Below are 9,351 nucleotides of genomic sequence, written 5' to 3'. Positions count from 1 at the left end.
GGGCGAAGTGTATCCTAGCAACTGCAAGTGACGCAGCTCGTAGAGTTTCAACAGGTGTCGTGTCGAAATGTGTTTCCCCTGCAAAGTATGCCAATTTACGTGGTGGCCTAATTATTTCGCGCATGCGTGGCGTAGTGGACGAACGGTGGTGACCGATCTTCATCAAAGTCATTTAGGCCCCTCTCGCTAGATTAAGGGATGCATCTTAACTGTGTGAGCTGCCGCAGAAGGCTTCATTAAAACTCCTAAAAGTCCAGCTCCGAGGTGAGTGTATTATATTTTAGTTTGACTGCCGTTAATGGGAGTGTGTTTTTGAATGCGAAGAGACAGAACTACAAACAGGGCCGCGTTTGTAGTTCTGCTGTAATTCTTGAATAAAGCAGCTTGTTAAAGGTAAATAACGTATGAAATGTGGCTATATATATGTTAATGGGTCCTTTTTAAAGCGGACGTTTTGACTTGACAAAGCAGGAAAAGCACAGGTGGGACAAATGATGTTAACGATGGCTCCATTGCCGTCATTAATGTTATAAATTCACCAGTGCTTTTCTGCCTTGACAAGTCCAAATGTCTGTCGTGAAAAAGGTCTAATGATCTAATCATTTCAGCAGAAGGCTCCTGCCCCTCAAGGTACAGTATTGACACTTTAAACGCAAACTAAAAAAACATCTATTCAGTCTGGCCTCTATGTAGCTAGTGTCTTATAATTTTATGGTTTTCATGTTTATAATTATTTAAATGTATGTTGTTTTTATTATAGCCCCTTTTTAAAACTATATTTTATAAAGATTTTATTTACATTTTACTGTTGTTATCATTAGATTAATATTTTTTCATTTTATTTTATCTTTATAATTATTTTTATTGCTTGTTTTGATCTTTTAATCTATGTCTTTTTTAAATTTTAACATTCATTTTATTGCAATTGGTGTGCATAAGTCTCCAAACTTTTTTGTTTTCTTAATATACCAAATTTTTTCCATCACTTGTTGAGCACTTGCATTTTGATTAGTTTGAAAGCTGCTATATGAATTGATTGATCGATTGATTGATTGATTGAAAGTAGGCACAGAAAGACACAGAAATGAGAAGGAGAGAAAATCGCAGCTTTCACTCTGTATTTTGTTTCCTGTAAGAGAGGCCGTGAAGTCACAGGAAAGCTCACTGAACACAGGTCCTGTTCGCACTGAACAAGTACTATGAAGGCAAATGACTGAAACAGCTGGCTTATGTTTGACTCAAGTTATTATTTTTTTAACAGTGTGACCACTAGGGGGCGTCGTAGACTAATTTGAGCTCAGTCTGTTTAAAACAGGCACTAATGGCTGTCTTGGTTGTGCAATAGTCATATTCTTCATATCTGAGTAAGTTAAGTGGTTCTACAAGTCAACCCAGCTGTACATTAAAGTAGCCTGCACTATCTCTTTTGTAATTTATTTGTGAGTTAATTTGTTTGCAGTGTTGAAACGTGCTCTATATGTTAAGTTTGATTTAATTGAATTTGGCCTCTTCACTCTTCTTCAAGAACGCACGGGAAAGCAAAACATAGAGAGCATAAATTATTATATAAGTAATAATAAATAAGTAGAAAATATAAAAAATATAAGTAGAAAAAGCAGTAACAACAGTATAAACACTATAAATAAGAAATAAAAACTCCAAAGATATTTACACAATTGCACATTTATTATATTTGTCAACTTTTATCCATCAGTGGGTCCTGATATAATTGTTGTACAGTCAGCAGTAAATTCAGTCACACAAACCACAGAGCCTTTTCATTAAAGCGCCAGAAAAAAGGAGACATGTTACCTGTCAAATAAGGCTCGATAAGTTTTATGATGTGATGTGATATTAAATGTAAGCATTAGGGAGATATAATGTAAATAAAGTAAATAAGACATTTTTCAAGATTCAAGATTTATTTATTGCCATTACACAAAATGCAATCAAACTAAGTGTGCAGAAGTCTTTTTCTTTAAAGTTGTAAATTAAAAACTAAATGAACCAAATGAGGTAAAATTGTATTGTACAAAAAGCTCAGTAGTTCCTCAGGAGCAACACCAGAGGGTTTATACTGGTTTTTATGCCGGTTGTGTGGTTCGGGGTTTAAGAGAGGTTAGTGTGTGTGTGTGTGTGTGTGTGTGTCTGAGTGTAGGAGGTGTCTACTGAGTAAAGTTTGGAAGTGGCCAAATGAGGATTACAGGAACAGGAGGTTGAGTTTGTTTGACACAAAATCTTTGAAACAACCAGAGGTGTTTGTTTATCCTGATCGGTGTTAGTGCTGTGCGTGTGTCTGTTTGTGTGTGTCTTTCCGTCAGCCTCCCATCTGTCTGCCTATCTATGTTTGTGTTTGAAGCTGAATGATGACTCAGCCGTCCAGATTGTCTTACTGTACAATCCGTCATCAGTGCTGGTGCTGCGGTGACGGTGACTCACTGATCATGTCGCTGTCCTGTCGGCTGTTACCCCCACCAGACAGCAGAGTTTGTGTGTTTCTGCATGTGTGAGAGAGACAGAGTGCCCCTGATAGCAGTGTGCATGTGCAACTGTTTATCAGACGACATATCGATGCATTGTGTGTTTGTGTGTGCGTGTGTGTCAATGACCCAGAGAGACAGCAGGGCCAAGAAATGACTTAAACGGCCACAGCTGCATTTCCATTGCAACAGGGTGTTTTAATGGAGGGACATTATGGGCTGGAGAGCAGGGTAATGACCGCTCTGGCTGTCGGAATGCCTTGATCTTATCACAATGGCGAGAGGGGATGCTCCCACTTTCTGATGGTCTAATAGCCCCTGCTCTAATAGACGGGCAGCCTGGGCCACAGAGGTCACCCGGAAACACAGGACCACCCCTCCTATACACAGGCACAATCCCATAACAGTGCTTTTCTCATCTTAACTGTGTCCAGTTGTCTGGTGATGCACTGCATATCTGACTCCTATTAGAACACTGCCTTTCTGACAGATAGGCTGCATGTAGCAAGTCTATTTGTGATGGAAATGTAATCAAAGGAGCATTTCTTCCAGGAGAGCAAGAAACAAGGGAACGGATGGATGAGGAGAGAGCAGATGAGAGATAAGAGCTCGTTGAAAACCTGTTTGCAGAAGAATGGCCTGTCACTGTTTTGGCACCCTCGCACACTCTCGTACTCGCATGCCCTGCCGGGTCTCACACAGCACGGCGGAGTGTATACACGGACAAATCCTATAAGTCCATTTGAATGCCACAACAGTCTTCTTCTAATCTGTTTGTTTGAAATTTGTGATGAATCGGCAATTTTCTGCAGGACCCAACGCAGGCCTTATCCACACCTATTTGTCCATGTTAAGGGTTGAGTTATTTCTCAACACGATTGGTTGGATGCCAGTGGAGGAGTGTGTGTAGTGTGTAGTGTGTGTAGTGTGTGTGTGTGTGTGTGTGTGTGTGTGTGTGTGTGTGTGTGTGTGAATGTTCTCCTTTATCTCACTCAATGAGTGAGTGGAGGTTGGCTGTAAGGCTATCTGTCCCTCTCAGACACCCAATCTGTCTCTGTCACTGTGGTTGCACACACTCACACACCTACATGCTCACACACAGTGACGTTACCTCTGTAAGAAGTTGATATTTCAAACAGTGCCATGTTATTATGTATTTGATCGTAACCACACCAGAAATGACAGTAATGACTGACTCAAGCGAGTGGTTTGTAAGTTTGATGGTTTCAGTTTACCTGTAATCAAATTAAGAATCTTGATTTAAGTTGAATTTATCAAAGTCTCTCTGTCTCTCTCTGTAATAGCAGACAGACAGTGCTCAGGGTGAGAGCTGCGCCTGTACTGAAGTGTCCCATTGAGTTTGCTGAAGTGGACTTATCTCCCACCGTCCCTCCTCACGTCTCACTCTTTCCTGGATCCAGACAGAGCTGAGCTCAGATAGACCTCTCTCTTCTGGGATCAATCCCACACCTCAACCACACATCCTCCTCAATAGCTGGCAGAGTGCTGCATGATGCTCAAGGTAATGATCTTGTATGTGAGGAGTGGACAGCTGATGGCGATGGTGATGATGTCGACAGACATACTGATGCCACTGCTAAAGATACTGCTAATTCTGAGTTGACGACAAAGACACCTTCGTGAAGAGAGGCGTATATTCTGAACGCTTGCTGCTATGGCAACTGCTATCGTACTGTACACAATAAAAGATGGCAATAGTGGAGAGATGAAGAGAAATAAGGGATAGAGAGATGCCATAAGCGAAATTTTAGAAACAAAACACATCTTTTAGTGGAAGGGTACTTTTTCAAGTACACATACAGCATAGACTGCAAACAGAAAGCGTAACATACATAACATGCCCAATATGACTAAGTAAAAGGTAGATAATTAGTAGTAGTATTTAGAGAAGACTAAGTGAGTCGATCTCGCTTAGCCACTTGAATTTGGGTTGGAAGATGATTCCAGAGAAGAGGGGCTTGGTAAGAGAAGGCCCTATCACCTACTGATGTTTCAGATGGCAGAGCCAAAGCAGGTATATGACGAGTAACTAGGGTTGATGTACGATGAGACACAGGCATGAACAAGTGTTTCAGCATCAACCATGGAAAGAATGTATCAGACCATTTGCACATGCCATATAGCAGTACGTAACTAGTAACTACACACTGACTTTCATTACATGTTATGAAGCTGACTTTATGGGCTGTCCTTTCTGCTCACCTAATGCATCTTCTTTCCTCTCACTTGGCATTTGTGCCTCACTCTTTGGCGATGCACACGTAGGACACAAGGAACAGATGCAAGGATGGATGTGAGGAATCCACACACTGCCTATTTATCAAATAAGGTACATATTGCTTAAGTAAGATGTCGTGCTAATGCCTTTTCATCGATTAACTATTGTATTGTGTGAGATCAAACCGTGGATACGTGACTTAAACAGATTGCCAACTTAAATCACTAAATATATTATCCATGTGCCCAACCTTCCAGCTCCTACATATTTCATTATCTGAACTGAGGGTCTATGGTTAGATTTGTTTATCTTATCTTATTTTAGACATTTAAGGCAAATTTGTGATTTGTGATATTGGGCAGTAGAAATTTAATTGACTTGACATGACTGAAGGCTGGCTGTGGCCACATCGTGAGTGAATGCACCCTCACCTGTGGCTGGCTTAGACACAAGTCTGCATCATTTCATTTGGATATTGAAGTAGCGGAGCCAGTGAACCTATCTCTCTCTCCTGGCTGACTCTGCAGACTGTATCTGCTGTAGCCCATGGGGTGATATGTGGCTGTTACTGTCACTGATGTGAAATGGTATGATAATGGCTGTCGTTAGAAGGTACCACACTATTATTAGTTACTATCTATCCCAGAGAATTTTGATGCACATAGACGTTTGGCCAAGACACACAAACAATGTTGACATTGAAGATGTGCAAACCTAAACTGTTAATGCTAGAGCCATCCAATGTAGCATGCAAAGTGCGTCAGACTGCATTTGGTGATGCTCCTTGCTCTTTCTGTGTGAGGACAAATGGGCAGGTTGCAGTGTTTCAACTATTCGTGTTTGTCCCGTGGGTAGGACCTCACGCGAAGCTGCTTACAGTTATATAATTGTATTTTTTATGCTGTTTTCATTCTAATGTAAAGTAATTCATCCATCTCCATTTCTTAAACTCTCTTTATAAGGGCAAAGAGCTACATTTCCAACATTTATCTTTTGTAAAGTAACTATCGGACGGGTTGACCATGCCTGACAAACTGATAATCAGTTAAATTTAAGGGGTGGTGGCTATGACTGTGAAGGATAGTCCTGGTGATCACATCCTTAATTGTTTCTATGGATTTACCTTTGCGTATGACTGCATGTAGTTAAGTCTAGCGTAGTGTATTGTTGTGAAGTGATATCATGTTTATTGATTTGTTTACCAGGAGTGGGAGGCTTCTCAAGCATAAACAGCTTTCGTTCTGTCTCCTTCATTCTTACTCTGTGGCTTTAAACTATAGGGTAAGAGTGTGTTGAGGCAGCTGGATTTGGTCATATTGTCAGATTCCCTCAACCAAATTGAAGACACAAGCCCTCATCAACATCACCTTCCCTTACAGCATCCGATCATCAGATTACATGTTCCTCATGCTGTTGTTGTTGTACGCGACTTGGCTCTCTGTGCGGTAAACAGCTGTTGGTGTGTGCTTTAGTGTTTAATAAACACATTAGACTGTTGTTTACTCTCCCCTAAACTATCTTGGTTCAAACACTTGATAGAGATAGAGTTCCTAGCCAATAATGGAGATGTGAGCATCGTTATAGTTCTGTGAATTGTGAGGAAATAATCATACACACACGCACATTAAGCATTTCTTTAAAGGGTAATTTTACACTTTAAAGTGTGTTTACAGGTCTCTGGGAGTACTAATGCATATGTGGAAAAAAATTGGAGAATACCTTTTGTTGCTCCAGAGGAAGCTGCATGAATGCATCTGATAAACTACCTCCAATGATGTCACTAAGTGGCTAAGTTGCACTGTGGGTAATGTAGGCTCCAGGTTCTGAGAAACAAGAAGAATGCATGGAAAAAAATAGGCGAAATCTCTGGTTCTTCTGCAACGCTTTTTTCCATTTGTTTTTAAACTGTCCACAGATTGTTTTTTAAAACATGGTGCCTACATTACCCACAATGCAACAAAGTCTCTCTCATATATGTTGCATGCATGATCCATAACGTACACCTCCTACAGTGACGTTGGTGCTGCTGCCTGCCCCCACAGTCTCTGCATGAGAGGAGCAGTTTTCCCGTCAGAGGTGAGTCAAAACAGTGTCAGTCAATAGCTTTAGTTACTGGACGAGGATGTGGCCACACCATGGTATTGCCAAAACAAGGTGTGGTGCGTCCCAGTCTCTCTGGCTGACAGTAGGTATAATTAAAATGCCACAATTCCTTTAGGCATTGTGGCAACAGTGTGACTGCTTCCCTTCTTTCTTGGTAATGACATACAGTATGTTACTTAGATTTCTTTTGGTTGAGGTTGTTTAATCGGTTCTATCTTGTGGTAGTGTCTTTATAGCCCCTTACACTGCAATCAGTAAAATTTCCTATTAAAAACTTAACTTTAATATAGAAGATCAAATTTTATTTGACTTTCACATGTGGTGTTTTTCATTAGTTTGAAGTAACCAGTTGAAATTGACTTCAAATTTCAAAATGAAAGGTCAAATTAGTGCAGTTTATTAGTAGTAACAGGCAAACCATTCATCTATTGACATGGGAATAGAATAAAATAGTAGTTATATGAGATCAGGATCCACATTTGGGCCTCGTTGCATCAGCATTAAAGCTGGGTTAAGCCTGTGTGAAAGCTCTATTATACTTGATTGAATTATCTCCTTACACAGAGTGGGAGGCCGAGGCATAAACAACCCTGAATGGAGAGAAGGGCAGATGAGTTTCCCCCTGTTGTTTTTGTTACACCAGCACTTTATTGTAAAACTGAAATGATATTGTTCCCGTGGCAGCTCTGTGTAAATGTTTTGTGCGCTGTATTCCTCCATTTCATGCCGAGCGCTTGCTCTGTTTACCACTGTTTACTGAGCGACTGAGGCTACTGTACTGTGTCCTTGCTCTCGATCAGCTGTCTCAGTGCTGGTAGAAGGTGAAGCCCGGTCGGGGTAATGTGGAGGCTTGGTGCTACTGCACTGGGCTGCAGGCATCAGCGCAATGATTTGGGAAAGACACATGTGACGACAAAGATGATTCTATGTTTGGGCCAACGAGAATATACAGTATGTCCTAGGAAGATAAGCAGGAAAATAAAAATTGGGGAGAGCTGCACCTCAAAACACAAACAAGTGAGCCTCCTACATTCCACATGGAGAGTGTTTGTTTGTGTGGTGGGAGTTTGGGATTCGTCGTCTGAGTGAATCTATGTGTATCTTTAGTGGTTTGTGTTTTTAAAGGTGAGGAGTCTAGGAGACTGGGAGTTGGACACTGGCTCCAGTGAAGTGGTAAACACATCTACTCCACTCTAAGCAACAATAAACACACAGTTGTGAACATGTTTGAGTACAGGTAGACACTCTAGTAGATGCTTTCATGTTTCCTTAAGAGGCTGCAGCTTTATGTTATTTTTTGTTCAGTGTTTGGGCCTTTTTTAAGAAAGTGTGATTTCCTGTCTCCTTTGATTATAAAGGAAGTCGAGGTGCTATGTCAATACTGTGATAGTATAAGAAAACTCAATCCAAGGAGAAATGCAAACAGCTCATATTCAGAATCTCTGCCTCTCTGTAAAGTTGTGATGTCACAACTACATGTTTACAGTTACGGCCCTTAGCAGAGCCCCCAGCATGTCCATGGTTGCAAAAACACCAGCAGAGCTGATGTAGAATCATGGTCGGCAGTGCCTGCTCAGGCCTGTGAGAGCTGACCAATCCGGGCAGACTGGGCTTCACAAAGGACAAATTCACCCAAAAACAAAAATTCAGTCATTACTTACTTACATGCCGATGGAAAGGGCGGTGAAGTCGGGTCCACAAAACATTTCTGGAGCTTCACAACAAAATGTTTTGACACAATTCCCCATCTACTTCAGTTGTTTAGGAGAATGATTCAACACTTTTTTGCTGTGAAGCTCCAGAAACGTTTTGTGGACTTTATCCGACTTCTCATCAGCATGAGGTTGAGTATATTGAGTACTGAATTGAACATTCACACATACATTCATTCACTGTTGGCAGAGGCTGCCATGCTCATCAGGAGTGATACAGCCCTTACTGCCAAGGTATTTCCAAAGCTCAGCCATTCATACACCCTCACACACCAATCAGGAGCATTTTGAAGTTCAGTATCTTGCCAAAGGATACTTCAATGATAAGCTGGGGAATCAGGAGATCAAACCACCAACCTTCTAATTAGTGGACGACCTGCTCTACCTCCTGAGCCACAGCTGCACTGGCACTAAAACAAACGTTCAGTGAATAGAGGTGCTGCTGCAATAGACGGTATGAGAAAAATCATGTGTTTTCTGAAGATTAAAGCATGTAAATATCCGTGCGAGAGGGTTGAGCAGACAACCCTTTTGCCGCAGTATGCGCTGATTAAAAGTCGCATATCTGAGCTGAGTTTTGGTTTGATTGTGTGTGCACGCTGGGATGGCTCGGCGCTATCTATCAATGTCACTCAGGTAGCCATGGTATCACTGTTAGTGTCAGCATCAGTGTGTGTCAGCTGGTATCACTCACTGGTATCTATGTCTGTGAGGCCTACACAATTTGACCCTGACCCTGTATCTCTCCCGTTTCCCACACCTCTGTCTCTCGTTGTCTGTGTGTGTCAGTGTGTATTGTCAGCCTGAACCCTCAGAT

The 9,351-nt window shown here is 41.4% G+C and overlaps 1 long non-coding RNA gene across 1 annotated transcript; it reads left to right on the top strand.

Annotated features, from left to right (window-relative positions):
• The first annotated feature begins 99 nt into the window (after positions 1 to 99).
• On the top strand, positions 100 to 6,796 carry LOC311265800. Its single transcript, XR_014623627.1, has 4 exons — positions 100 to 264; positions 3,785 to 4,002; positions 4,767 to 4,830; positions 6,732 to 6,796. It is a non-coding gene; the product is annotated as an uncharacterized lncRNA (long non-coding RNA).
• The last annotated feature ends 2,555 nt before the right edge of the window (positions 6,797 to 9,351 follow it).

The sequence above is a fragment of the Pagrus pagrus genome, assembly GCF_965226575.1.
Source record: "Pagrus pagrus genome assembly, chromosome: 11".
Taxonomy (NCBI): Eukaryota; Metazoa; Chordata; class Actinopteri; order Spariformes; family Sparidae; genus Pagrus; species Pagrus pagrus.
Note: the sequence above shows the minus strand (reverse complement) of the source record. Positions and strands in the feature narration are given on the sequence as shown.